The following is a 15,364-nucleotide window of genomic DNA, read 5'->3' as shown; positions in this document are numbered from 1 at the left end:
TAAACCAAGATAAAAATAAAGCGTAAGAATCAAGGATAAACATGAACTGAAGGAAACTGAGAAACTGGAGGGAACACAAAAACTTAGTAAAACAGAAACCATAAGGAAACCCCGACTACAAAAGTAAACAAACTCAAACCAACACTGATAGAATAAAACTAAGAATGAAGCAGAGGAGACGAGGACTAGAATAAAAGTAAACAATAACTAAAGCTAACCTATAAAGGAGAGGCTGGAGAACAAAGAGAAACTAGGGGGAACAAAGCTAAGAAGAACAGGAGAATAAAGGGAACTTAAACCAAGTAATAACTAAAAGGGGAAAACAAATGATGAGAGAAGTAACAAAAAAGAAACTAATAAATAAGACAGTGCAGAGAACTCTGATAAATTATAATAATCAATAAAGGAAACCCTTCTAAGAAAACAGGAAAACGATGCCAAGGGAACTAGGAGCGAGGAGAGCACACTGGGGAACAGAAGATAACCAAAGCAGAAAAACACAACATATATGAATACAAAACACAAATAAGAAACATCTAGCTAATAAGGTAAACAAAAACACAAAACCAAAAGCAAAGACCAAAATGTCACACCGTGACACCTTCAGCATGACCGGTTTGGCAGTGGGTCAGTAATGGTGTGGGGTGGCATTTTTTCGGAGGGCCGCACAGCCCTCCATGTGCTCGCCAGAGGTAGCCTGACTGCCATTAGGTACCGAGATGAGATCCTCAGACCTCTTGTGAGACCATATGCTGGTGAGGTTGGCCCTGGGTTCCTCCTAATGCAGGACAATGCTAGACCTCATGTGGCTGGAGTGTGTCAGCTGTTCCTGCAAGATGAAGACATTGAAGCTATGGACTGGCCCGCCCGTTCCCCAGACCTGAATCCAACAGAGCACATCTGGAACATCATGTCTCGCTCCATCCACCAACGTCACGTTGCACCACAGACTGTCCAGGAGTTGGCGGATGCTTTAGTCCAGGTCTGGGAGGAGATCCCTCAGGAGACCATCCACCGTCTCATCAGGAGCATGCCCAGGCGTTGTAGGGAGGTCATACAGACACGTGGAGGTCACACACAATATTGAGCCTCATTTTGACTTGTTTTAAGGACATTACATCAAAGTTGGATCAGCCTGTAGTGTGTTTTTCCACTTTAATTTTGTGTGTGACTCCAAATCCAGGCCTCCATTGGTTAATAAATTAGATTTCCATTGATGATTTTTGTGTGATTTTGTTGTCAGCACATTCAACTTTGTACAGAACAAAGTATTCAATGAGAATATTTCATTCATTCAGATCTAGGATGTGTTATTTGAGTGTTCCCTTTATTTTGTTGAGCAGTGTATATATATATATATATATATATATATATATATATATATATACACACACTGCTGGACAGTCCATCGCAGGGCATGCACATGCACACTCATTCATACACCTAAAGGCACTTTAGATTAACCAATTAACCTAACAGGCATGTCTTTGGACTGTGGGAGGAAGCCTGAGTACCCGGTGAGAACCCACACATGCACTTGGAGAACATGCAAACTCCATGCAGAAAGACCCCAGATCGGGAATCGAACCCAGGACCTTCTTGCTGCAATATATATATATATATATATATATATCACTGTTAGCGCCCACAGATGACGACGAGGCCATGGCAACTAGAGCTCCGGTCGAATACTCCCGCAGCTGAGTCTGGCGGTTCTTCTGGTTTATGATTATTAGTTTGTAGAAAATCTAATCTACTTTAAAAAGTGAAGATTAATCTAAAAAGGTTAACTTGTATTTATTTTAAAGGTATTGGTCAGAGTACGAATAATTTTTTTTAATTTTTTTTTATAAATATATAAATAATTATTTCTTTACATAGGTTTTCAAAATGTACTCAAAGTAAAGGCTAATTGAGATCAATATCTGAGTTCATTCTAAGGATTTTACCGGATGTCAAAACACTTTCCATTGCTATACATAATGGCTTCCATTAAAACAAGACAGTGTTTCTCTGGAATATCAATAGATTGGTACCATAAACATCAATGAATAAAAACGTAAAAATGAAGTGCGTAATCTTACATGGGCCCTTTACATGTTAACACATTGATTGCAAACAGTGAAGTTACCATGAAAACCAATCTATCCTCAGCAGCAGCCAATTTATTGGAATGTGCGTTAATGTATGTTCATTCTAGAGAAGGCTATGCACTCAAACTACACTCATAACTTCCAGTAACGCAGTAATTACATCGATAAGGCTATAATCTTCCCCTTGACAGTTACACGTCCAGGAAGAAAAACCTGCTGCTATGAAACAGCACTCAGCACGTAAAAGGCAGGACAGAGAGAGCTATAAAGAGGAGAGGAGAGAATCGCGAGACAGACAACTTCAAACTGCACTTCTTCCACAAAGCATACAAACAATAGGGCCGCACCAGCGTTGTATTTGCTCCTGCTTCTCCCGTTTTTATTTTCTTTTAGCACGCGGAAGAGGTTGATACAAAAGACTGGAGCGCGCGCTAACACCGAGAGGTCACAACCTGAGCAGTCGAGGTAAGCAGGAATTTACATTACAATTACGAGCGCTCCTTTACTGCTTCCTTTTATCCGAACAGTTCTGTAAAAGTAGTAATATAGTGAGCATTGTGTATAAAAATCAGCACTCTATTATTGGGGCTGATTTTATCTACTCATCTGGGAAAAATATATTTTTTCCCGTTTTACAATTTGTACTTGAGGTACAGGTAAAACATTTGCTTCATCCTCCTTTAATTTCAAATAATTTATTGGTGCTAAACACTATTACAGAAAAATACAAGGGTTAATAATGTCTCACTTTTAATGCTAAAGGGGAGGAAGCACATTTTTAGAGTGGTTTGAGCACTGTACACAAACCAAATCTTGGAGGAAATCTGTGAATTGATGTTAGTTTGTTTCTTGGTCAAATAACATCTTCTATATTAAAACTGGTTTTTGTAGACAGTTTTTGAAGAGGTATTTCCAGTCTATTAATCTATATTGTTCAGTAGTTATTTTGTACTGAAGATATTGGATATACTGGTTAAACTGGATTGGTACACCAAAATACATAAAAGTGTGGGAAATTAATGATACTGGCATGGCTGGGTGACAAAAAAATACAATATTATACAGAAACCTGACAACCAAACACGAAATGGAGTTTTTTCTTCTATTAGTTTTTTGGATGGATTGGACTGGCGAGAGGAAAAGCCTGGACCGGCTTATTTTTGTTTGAACTGAATTTGACTGAACTGAGTTAATTCTTATTGTATAGACTATTATTGATTTTTGTTGTTTTTTGCTGTGGACAATTAAATTGTGATTGTTGGGTGATTCTCCATCAATGTTTCGGGTGATGAGCATGTCTCTGCTTTTTTTCCCTTGTGCGGGATTTTGGATTGCAGAATAAATTTGTCAGGAGAGAGACCTGGCTGGCACCCCAGAAAGAATGTTTCAAACTCTGATTCCATAATACCGCTACAACGTGGCCTTCAGATTAGCTCAAGAACAGCGCATAGAGAGCTTCGTGGAATAGATGTGCTTGTTTTTCAGGAGCTGTGCTTGGCTGTTCATGGATGAGAGAGTTTGGTGTGAATGAGCTTGACTGCCCTGCACAGAGTCCTTACCTCAATACCTTTGGGATGAATTAGAGCAGAGTCTGAGAGCCAGGCTTTCTCAACCAACATCAGTCTATGACCTCACAAATTTGTTTCTGGAAGAATGTTCAGAAATTCCCATAAACACGCTCCTAAACCTTGTAAACAACCTTCCTGGAAGAATTGAAGCTGTTATAGCTGCAAAGGGTGGACCAGCGTCATGTTGAACCCTATATATTAAGAATGGGATGTCACTTAAATTCATATGTAAGTCAAGGCCGGTGAGCAAATGCTTTTGGCAATATGGTGTGGTGATGCAATAACGTCCACTTGAATAAGGTTGCAGAAACATTATGACTTGTGTTAAAACACACATACCACTATATTATAACCTGTCTGGTTTTACGTATTACAGGCAGCTTAGTATTGAGAGGGGAGGACACCCTAATGCTTTTGATCTAAGAATAATTATTCATTATATTTTAACTGCATATGAGGACACTCAAGAAGAAATACATGTGCAATACCAGCCAGTAGTTTAAATACACTCATCATGGGTATGAACCTCATGATAACTTTAACTTATGCATTTTGGTTTTTCTTTTGAATATGTTTTGTTCCTTTTTTATAAGTGTTTATAGCAGGCATTTCCTGCATGAACAAAACAAATTTTCATAGATTTTTAGTTAGAAATGTTTAGTCATGGTGTGTCTTGTCCTAGTATGCCTCTAAAAACAGATGTCAAGGGCTTCCTCCTTAAATAAAGGTATAAAAACACTCACTGTAGAATTGCTATGTATTAGTTCTAAAAAATAATTTTTGTTCATATTTGGTCATAATGGTATTGGAAACTGGAAGAAAGGCCAGACACACCCTGAAACTCTTCGCTTGAGGTGTAATAGTTTCACACTAAAAACATTATACAATGTGCTTCAACCAACCACTGCCCACGTAGTAGGCATTGGTGTATGAGATCAATTATGGGGTTAAAATATCACCGTATTTCTCAAAACGGAAAAAAAAAAGTATGACACGACATAGTTGCTTTCATAGATTCTAGAAAATCAACATTAATTTCAACTGCTGCAAAAAATAATTTAACACATTTGTTATCATGGTTAGAGTGATGTTCTCTGAGAAATTTATTTAATGTTATTTTAATTCAGGTACATAGCACTAGTACCTAGGATGAGGTTGACTGCTTAACATACTTGCCGCTTGTAATTATGCTAACTCTTTCTCACTCTTATATAGGGTAATAGTAATACGAGCTAAGGGTGGAACTCACCCTGTAGCAGCGCATACTTTTATCAGCAGGGAATATTTCATAACAACCAAAATCCTTCTTTGTTGCAAGTGAGTGAAAAATGTAGTAACCTTGACCTGCAGTGGGAAGCAACTTGTGGGGCAGGGCAGATATAGGAACTCATAAAAAAATGTTTGTTTTGCAACCAGTTTTTAAAACATTGGTTAGTGGCCCAAGCAACCAAAATGTGGAGTTTCTTGCAGAAAAGGTTTGTATTACCAGTAAAGCTCCATGTGGGACTGATAAAAAACATTCTCTCTGCACTTCTAAATAGTTCCATGAATTCTTTACATTTGTTATGTTAAACATGGATTGTCCAAATGTTGGACAATCTTAAGTTTTTTTGTAGGGAAAAGCGCCATGTCATTTTTTGACACATCAAGAAAAATAATCAACTACTTGAGCCAGGGACAACCTATCCTACACCTGCTCCTGTGAGATTTGTCCTGCACTTTGTGTTCAACTGCAAAGGACAAAGAACCCACTTAACATTATGCAATATTCCACTTTATTATTCAACAGTTGCTGGAGCTCTTCAAGCTCTCTGGATGCTTGTATGCCTTTGCCTTTTCTTGAGCTGCACTTGGACTTAGAGGCATTAAGTGAACACGTAGTTTGTCTCTTAAGTCTTATCACAAGAGGAAGTTACTGTGCAAATGATAAGTTTTCTTTGCATGCTTTCCCATCTGCTGCTACAGGTTTGACCAACGTTTCTTTTAAGCAACATTACACTCTAATCAGCATGGCAATAAGTAAATAAAGAGTTAAGTTGAATCCGTTATACAATTGTAACTGCATTATTTGTTTACAATCTGGATGTAATTAAAGCGTGGAAACAATGCCCGAAGGTTCAGGTTTATTTTGGTGCTGGTTCTGGATGACCCACCAAATAAATAACTCTTGGTTTCTATCCTGTGTCTTTCATTCCCGTAACTATGAAACCTTGAAGAAAAACATATTACAGACCAAAAGAGAGCCATGTATTTAAAAAGAAGTAGGACAATAACAGCATGAAAACAGCAGAAAAGAATAGAAATATGCTTCACAGTTAGGAAATTCCCGTGTACCAGCAGCAAAGTGAAAAGCAAATGAAAGTGTGCAGATACACACAAAGGTTAAAAAATATAAAAATAAAGAAATTATAAGAATAACAGACTGTATAGTAAGGGATAAAAAAATACTACAGTTAATAAAAAATAGCATACTCAGATTAAAAGAAACATGCAACTAAGTAGGATAATTTAAAAGATGTACAAAACGTGCATGTACATCTGTGCATAAAACGCAACAACAGACTACTTGTCAAGTGGAAAAACTGCACACAGCAGGGGTAACAGCAGGTATTTAAACACTTAAGAGTTTGTTGGGAGCAGTGATGGTAAAATTACGATGGCCGGGAGGTGCAAACCAACATTACCAAATCTGAAACACTTTTACAAGTCCCAAAACAAATTTACATTTGAGAAAACACATTTCAATTTCAGAAGAAAAATTACATTTTAGAAAAACTTACATTTGAGAAAACACATTTAAATTTTAGGAAATAAATTAACATTTCAGAAAACAAATTAACATTTGAGAAAACCAATTTACATTTCAGGAAACACTTTTATAAGTCCCGAAACACATTTACAAATGACAAACTCTTATGGAAAGGGAATGTACCAACTCCGCCGTTGATCCACGCTGATCCACGCTGGACAGCAATCGAGTGGTGTTTGCCCCGTTCTCGGAACTACTCCTTCAGTTGTTTAGATACTGGACTGCAATAGGTGTGACATGTTTAAAACATATTTAAAGTGCTAAGGGATCACAAATGATCGGACAATAAAATATGATATGAATATATTTGGCAACTTCGTAAAAGATAAATGGAAATGTCTAAAATTGACGGGCTTTATTTTGAAATTCCACATCAGATCTTGAGGAAATTTGATGAGTGGAATCTGGAACTGTTCTCTTGTCATCCTGAAGAGAGAGTAATCAATGGAAACAAACCGTTTTGTTGCAATAAAGACAGAAACAGAAAAAAATATATAAAATCGCTTATTTTTAAGGCATTTAATTTTGAAATTTCACATCAGATGTGGGTGAAATTTGTTGAGTGACACCTGGAGGTGTTCTGTCAACATGAAGTGAGACTGGTCACTGGAAACAATTTTGTTTTAAGTGTGGAAGCTTAGAGAATATAATTGGACATTCACAAACATTGAAAACACAAATTACCACATAAAACAGTGACAAAAAAACTATCTACATATTCGTTTTTTAAATATCTAACATAAATAATAGCAACAATGACATCAATCACCACAAGTCAGTTCATTTAAAAAATATTGCTTTTACTAAGATGTCAGCAAGCACCACTGCCATGATTCATGATGTTTTTGCGCACAACAAAACCGCGTGAGGTTCTGATTTGACCGTCATTTTCAAAGTGGAGGCAGCTGGCTTGACCGCAGTAAAACAGAGGAAGCCGCCGTAGCAGCATCCTGGAGGCTTTTACAGCTGGTCTGGCATCCTTGTGGCAACCTGTGGCGCCCTCGTGGCAAGGGACTCCATAGAGTGCCATTGTGTTTTGTTGTGGAATTTTCTTATCAAAGTGGGTAGAAGTTGACTCATAACAAGAGAAAATCCGGACTTTGTCTTTATAAGTTTTATTCAAAGGCATTCAGCGTTTGAAGACCCTGACACTGAGGTTAGTCAGTGAAACAGAGCCCCGATCAACATTTACACACAGTATTTATACCAGAACAAGACAGTGTTATCTCAACTGCAAAGAGTCTGTGTTTTACGACCCTAGACCCTTCTCGGGTTCAAAGGTGACAAGGTTACCTAGGAACAACCATCTACCCTCCCAAAGGCATCACCCTGAAAAATGGCCTTAACCATTAAACTTCTGATAATGACTTTTACAGCTTTCTCCAATAACACAGAGGTTCAGGGGAGTGAGGTAACCCAAAGGTCATACACTGTGGAATGCTTACTGCAAGAATTTCCATCACAGTTTATAAATAATTAATTTTATTTTCTGTGAGTAACAATTCACAGTAACCATTCATGATCTATAATAAACCGACTGTTGGAATGTCTCTTCGTCATCCTTTCAGCACATTATACATACACATAATGCTATTTATTACATAGTTTCCATCTCAAGTAAATACACCCACCTTAAATTATGGGTCTAACACTTTATTAAATAATAACTACCGAATAACAGTCAATAGCTAATAATTATAATGACAACCCACTTGCCAATAATCAGCATTTGCTTCAGCAAAAACAGTGGCAGCCAGTGTGGCAGCATCTTAGAGGCTATTACTGCTGGTCTAGCACCTTGTTGCACCCTCTGGTGGCAGAAGGACCATTTCTAGTTGCTACTGCCATGAACTGAGCTTGCTTTCTCTCAGACTATAAGGACTGACGACACGAAAAACAAAACTGAGTTAATCTACTCATACATGAGCCACAAAACGGGCAAAATGCCACTCGATTGCTGTTCATCGTGGGTCACCGTGAGTGCTCCCATTATCGCTTACGGGTCAGCGAGTTGGTACACTCCCATTACGTAAGATTTTGTCATTTGTAAATTTGTTTTGTGTGTTGTTAAAGTGTATCCTAAAATGTAAATTTGTTTCCTCAAATGTAAATGTGTTTTTCAATTGTAAATTTGTCTCAGCCTTGTAAAAGTGTTTCAGATGTTGTATTGTTGGTTTGCACCTCCTGGCCACCGTATATAATGTCTTACAGCTGCTGGGAGGAAGGATCTAAAATAACACATCTTTGTGCACCTAGGATGCAGCAGTCTGTCATTGAAGGAGCTCTCCAGTTTAGCAGCAGCATTAGGCATGGGTGGGATACATAGCCCAATAGTGCATACACAGGACTGGCCAAAAGTTTGTAACTACAAATTTGTACAAAATTTGTAATTACATTAGTATACTTTGCAACAAAAAACATGATTGCACTACAAATAACAACATATCAGAAAACATTTTACTGCAATTGTTGCTTAGACTTTGCTTTCTTCAAAGATTTGCATATTGCTTTAACACCAGTATAGACTATATATAGTGTGCAAAGACTTTATTTTTACTTTCCTGCTTAAGTTATGACTGTTGAGTGTTATTCTCAACACAAAAACTAGGCCTTTCTTTTGTTATTCAGCAGTGGTACAATAGCATCCATGTAGATAAATTGAAAAAAATTGTTTCTATCAATGATAATGCAAGAAATAGAGTGGCTTGTAAAAGTGCCTTGAACTTTTCCACATATTGTCACATTACAACCACAAACATAATTATATTTTGTTGGAATCTTGTGTGAAAGACCAACACAAAGTGGTATACAACTGTGAATTGGAAAGAAAATTATACGTGATTTAAAACATTTTTTACACATAAAAAAATGAAAAGTGCGGTGTGCAGTGTGGGATATTCAGCCCCCTTTACTCTGAGTGCAACCAATTGTCTGATGATTGCTAATGACTAAATAGAGTCCACCTGTGTGTAATCTAATCTCAATACAAATACAGCTGCTCTGTGATGGCATCAGAGGTTGGTTAAGAGAATATTGGTGAGCAAACAGCATCATGAAGTCCAAGGAACACACCAGACAGGTCAGCCATAAAGTTGTGGAGAAGTTTAAAACAGGCTTAGGCTATAAAAAGATTTCCCAAGCGTTGAACATCCAACTGAGCACTGTTCAATCCAGCATCTGGAAATGGGAAAAGTATGGCACAACTGTAAACCTACAAAGCGAAGGTCGTCCACTTAAACCTACAAGCCGAATAAGGATAGTACTGATCAGAGATGTAGCCAAGAGGCCCATGGTGACTCTGAACGAAAGGCAGAGATCCACGCTTCAGGTGGGGGAATCTGTCCACAGGACAACTATTAGTTGTGCACTGAACAAATGTGGTCTTTATGAAAGAGTGGCAAGAAGAAAGCCATTATTAATTATTGCAGTTTGCTAGAAGCCATGTTGGGGACACAGCAAACTTGTGGAAAAAGATGCTTTGGTCAGACAAGACCAAAATTGAACCTTTTGGCCAACATTCAAAACAGACTGCAGTCTGGACCTCGTGGCCTGGCCACTACATTGTTTGCTCCATCATTTTATGACCCTTGGGTTTTTTCCACCGAGCTACCGCCTCAGAATTTTACAACCCTTTGTTTGAGATTAGGGGCTATCAGCTGTTAGTGGCTAAGGGGCCCGCTACTGGGTGCTCTACGCCCGGGGCGTGGCCCTACCATTCCACCACCTGATAGGCACTGTCAAGATGCACCCACTGAGAAAGGCTTCACTGTGTAGTGGTTCTGTTCAAGTTTCCAAGTTAATCCAGATTGTTGTGTTTTTCTCATTTGTCTATAAACTGCTGGTTTGATCTCCAGCTGCCCTCCAACACATATCCTTATTTTTAATTTTTAGTGTACCTGTTTTTGCAGAATAGTGCATGCTTAATTAGGTGAATGTTGTTGGACCAGAATAGTTTGTAAGAGGGACTATTGGTTTAGTAAATTTTCACATAGATAAAGAGACAGTGTTTGTGGGGTTTTTTTTGTGTAGGAGTGATTATCTGTCAAGATAAGGTTAGTGTTCCAAAAACCATTTGGTAAAACGGTTGATAACACTGTGACATTTGGCAAAAAAAAAAGGTTTTAACTGAAGCAGTTATTAATTTGTATGTTGCTGTTTTATACCAGTTTCTCTAGAGTGTAAGCCATTTATATGCCACTAACCAATCTTCTTAATGGAAGAGACAAAAGAACATGCCATTCAAGTACAACAGATTTGTGTTGATCTTCATGACTCTGGAAATAGTTACAAAGATTGTTATACACTAAGCCAATTTCACATAGACAACTGGAACTCTGAACCTTTTCCACACACAAAGAGAGGAAGATGGTGCAGCAGGCAAAAAAACAAAATTGAGTGGCATCTTGGTGTCAATAATCCTCAATAACTATTTGATGGTATCTACATGCCAATCGGTTCTTTGGGAAGTGTGCCAGAGAAAACCCTTTTCTGTACTACTATCACAAACCCAGTTTGTTGAGTTTGCCATCTTTAGGTACACTCAGCGCCATTGAAAGAGAGAGTTACGACACTCTTTGAACTCGCCGATAGGCCGTCACGTGGTTCATGTAGCTTTCAATAGTTCCAAACATCTCAGCGGTGTCAGTCAGTTTGAACGGCTTTCACTCTTTCCTGCGACTTTCAGTAATTCATTAATAATGAACAAATTACTGGTAACTAAATCATAATTTGAAAATCCAAACAGAAGTAACAATACCTAATATAAGTGCTCTTTCTGATGTCCTTCGCATGCTAGCACATGCTAGCATGGGAATGCTATAACTGTATTCTGCGCCAGCAGTTAAGAGCTCTGATCAAACTTATCTTCAGATCTACAGCCTATACTATGTGGAAAGATTTGTTGCCTATGTATTTCACAAAAATATCCAAATATTACAGATGGAAAATGAGCAGAATTAAAAAATTTTATTATTTAATTTAAAAGTCAAATAATTTTTAAACGAATGAGGAAAATAAGTAGCTGTATGAAAATGACTGAAGACCTGGGATGACTTCTTAATTTTTGTAGAATACATAATTATTCTATTTTTTCCTCCCATACGAACTGAGTACTTGTATCTATAACAGTTGATTGTGCCTGTAGTCTGACAACTGTTGTAAAATTGTAATTCATTAACTAAAATGTTCATATAATTGAAACTGTAGTTAAAATTGTATTAGATGACAAAACAACTGAATTGTGCAAAAATAAATGACCAAACTATTTATTGTAAGATATGTAAAATGCAAAACTAGCTTTAATAAAGAAGTACTTGCACTACCATTTATACAGTTTATTAATTACATCTGCAGCAATAAACTGTATCTGATCAAATCTGGACAAGGTAAAAATATGCCCAAGTCCGAATGAGGGTTCATCCTCCTTGGCATCATTGGCAGCAGCTCCCTTTGAAGTCAGTCACCAAATCTGCTGACTTCCCTGAAAACAATACAGAAACAGTTTAGAGGACTTCGAATTAATCACTATCATAGCTGGAAAGTCATACTGAAAGGCAAAAAAAGTAAATGCCTTCCAGTTAATACGAAGAAAAGTAAATGTGTTTCTTCAAAACACTACCTATCTCTCTCTTATTTATATATATATATCAAACCATCTCTTCCGTCGATTATGATGGGCATCATGAGATCGTTAGGAAACAAGTTGGATGAACTCCAAGCACTACAAAGGACCCAGCCAGAGTACCGGTACCAAAGAAAACTCACCCATCAGTCCTCAATGACTATAGACCTGTTGCCCTGACATCCCACATCATGAAGGTCTGAGAGAGATTCCTGTTGGCCCACCTGAGTAAGCAGCCAATAACCAATCAGGACCCCCTTCAGTTTGCTTATCGCTGTAGAGTTGGAGTTGAAGATGCCATCATACACCTCCTTCAACAATCCCACTGTCATCTGGACAAAGCCAGCAGCACTGTGAGGATCATGAGAGACTAAATGTACATCCTTCAATCAAACGAGGTGTGAAAATTGTGACAGGTGGGGCGGGACTTCCGGTGGCTGGGACATCCTAGGGCGGGACTTCCGTTGGTGTGCCTTCCAGTGACGTAACCGGATATCATCATTAACCGAATGTTGTCAATAGCCAGATGTTGTCATTAACTGGATGTTGTCAATAGCCGGATGTTGTCGTTACAAGGAAGCGAATCTTTTTAATTGTATGTTTTTAGATGTTTTTTACATCTAAAAACAAAACATGTAGTTTATCCACTTTAAAAGGTCACTCAAGTTAATGCAGGCACGTCACACAAAATTCTGATAAAAAGAGAACCTGACAGAATTATAAATTTATTTTGTTTTAACACAGGTTATTTAGATGGATGTTTTTACATCTAAAAAACAAGTAGACAAAAAGTAGATACAGAACCTTTCTTCCTCTGCTCAAATGTTTGAGTAATCTAATCTGCACCAGTAACTTGTAGAGATGATCTAAAAACAGAGAAATAAATGAACTGAAAAAACAATAGTTAAAAAGTAAGCCAAACATGGAATTATCTAAAATGTTATGAGTGCTCAGTATGATGTTTCCAAATTAGAAATGGATTCTACAGCTAAAAGACTTTGTTTGGAATCATGAGAGACTCCATTTGGTAAAAGGGATGATAATTTTAGTTACCTTAAGCTTTTCCTTTCTCATCTTAGAGCAATAGTTATTGAGGATTTAGAGAAAACAGTTTTCTCCTCATCCCACGTGGGAACCAGAGGTTGTAACCAGTATGTCTATGTAAAACGTCACAAGAAACTGAAAAAATAAAAAATAAAGGTTATAAAGTCCTCAGACATGTCACTGTTTATTGAATTAAGGCAGACATCCACAGCTGTTTCTTATGTATTGTCTCAGACAAAGTTTTCACACTGACCGTGCTCTTTTCCTGGCCCAAAGTCTCAACCATTGTCTCAGTCAATACACATCCACTGTTTAATGAATAGGTGATCAGACCTCAGACATCCACAGCTGTTTCTTGCCAAGGGACGTAACTATGCGCGCTGATAGGATTTTGTCATTAGGGGGCGAATCTAGAATCAATGAATTAAAAAAAACAGAGAAATAAATGAACTGAAAAAAAAATAGTTAAAAAGTAAGCCAAACATGGAATTATCTAAAATTTTATGAGTGCTCCGTATGATGTTTCCAAATTAGAAATGGATTCTACAGCTAAAAGACTTTGTTTGGAATCATGAGAGACTCCATTTGGTACAATGGATGATAATTTTAGTTACCTTAAGCTTTTCCTTTTTCATCTTAGAGCAATAGTTATTGAGGATTTAGAGAAAACAGATTTCTCCTCATCCCACGTGGGAGCCAGAGGTTGTAACCTGTATGTCTATGTAAAACGTCACGAGAAACTGAAAAAAATAAAAAATAAAGGTATTTAAAGTCCTAAGACATGTCACTGTTTATTGAATTAAGGCAGACATCCACAGCTGTTTCTTGTGCATTGTCTCAGACAAAGTTTTCACACTGATCGTGCTCTTTTCCTGGCCCAAAGTCTTGACCATTGTCTCAGTCAATACACATCCACTGTTTATTGAATTAAGGCAGACATCCACAGCTGTTTCTTGCGTATTGTCTCAGACAGTCTTCACACCAACTGTAGTCAAAGTAATTAAGTCGACCATGCTCTTTTCCTGGCCATAAGTCTTGAGCATTGCCTCTGACAATTCCCATCCCCTGTTTATTGAATTAACACGTCTGCGCTGTTGCTGAGGTGTCTCGGGGGGGTGTGGCCAAGGGGCGTAACTATGCGCGCTGATAGGATTTCGTCATTAGAAACAGAGAAGGTGGCGTAGTCAGTCATCCCTGATTCTATCGAGAGATACAACGCAATCTTTACTGGGAGATCGGCTTCAAATCTGGTAGCTAAAAGTTTATTTTTAACCAATTACACTGAAATATTTTTAGAACACTTGTAAGGAGAAGCAACAAAAAAAATGTCGGAACATATTTCAGGAAACGAAGAAGATGGTGAACATTCTGCTTCTATCGAGAAATACAACGCAATCTTCAGTAGTAAGTAATCATCTTTAAGAATTCTTTAAGTGCTTGTGAATGCTCGTTGTATAATAATAATGTTTAACTTATATTCTTTAGAACCCACGAGTGACGAGCTGGATGGTATCGTTTTTACACAGTCCGACTATGGTAATTATTAACTGCAACAACATCTGGTTTAGTCAACTGGTGAATGCTATTTTGTGATTTAAAAAATAAATGAAATAAATTCTACTTACAGATTTAACAAGAGACGTATTCCTAAACGTTGGAGAGGTCAGCGTTTGTAACCGTCTGCCTCCAAAAAAATCAAAGTTGAGACGGAAACTTGTTTTTAAAAAAGACAATCCGATCCCAGCTAAACATGAAATAGAGGGTGAAGCCATTCATGCGCCACAGTCCCCTGACTACGCCGGAAAAATTAACATCTCCGGGAGAGGAGAGTATGTAAAAAAAAAAAAATATATATATATATATATATATATATTTCTATGCATATGTTTTCACAGGTCTATGCGATATTGCAGACTTGTTTTAACCCCTGATAAAATATTTTACAGATATATCGAATGATTTAAACCAGAATCCAAGCATCGATAACATTCAGCAGAACTGTACCAGTTCAGTGCAGGAAGAGTTGGAACCGCCCGGAACCGTTCAAATACCCAGTGTACGGAGTAAGTTATAGTTATATTCAAATTCTGTTCTATCCAAATATTCACAGAAACCAGATTTATTTTTTTTCAAAAGACCTGCATTGTAAGGTAACTTTATTTTGTTTCGCCGAATATCTTAAATTGAGGAAAAGACTAATATTCTGTGCTCTTTATACCAGGGCGAGGTT

At 37.6% G+C, this 15,364-nt stretch overlaps 1 protein-coding gene across 3 annotated transcripts in view; it reads left to right on the top strand.

Annotated features, from left to right (window-relative positions):
* Positions 1-2,339: 2,339 nt before the first annotated feature.
* Positions 2,340-15,364, top strand: part of il1rl1 (interleukin 1 receptor-like 1) — a 51,146-nt gene continuing 38,121 nt past the window's right edge. The window contains exon 1 of one of the 3 annotated variants that reach the window (XR_007038940.1): positions 2,340-2,558. The gene's annotated coding sequence lies outside the window, so the exon portion shown is untranslated. The remainder of the gene's footprint in view (positions 2,559-15,364) is intronic. The other 2 variants (XM_047370062.1, XM_047370063.1) reach the window with 2 other exon arrangements.

This window comes from Girardinichthys multiradiatus, chromosome 7, assembly GCF_021462225.1.
Source record: "Girardinichthys multiradiatus isolate DD_20200921_A chromosome 7, DD_fGirMul_XY1, whole genome shotgun sequence".
Classification (NCBI taxonomy): domain Eukaryota; kingdom Metazoa; phylum Chordata; class Actinopteri; order Cyprinodontiformes; family Goodeidae; genus Girardinichthys; species Girardinichthys multiradiatus.
Note: the sequence above shows the minus strand (reverse complement) of the source record. Positions and strands in the feature narration are given on the sequence as shown.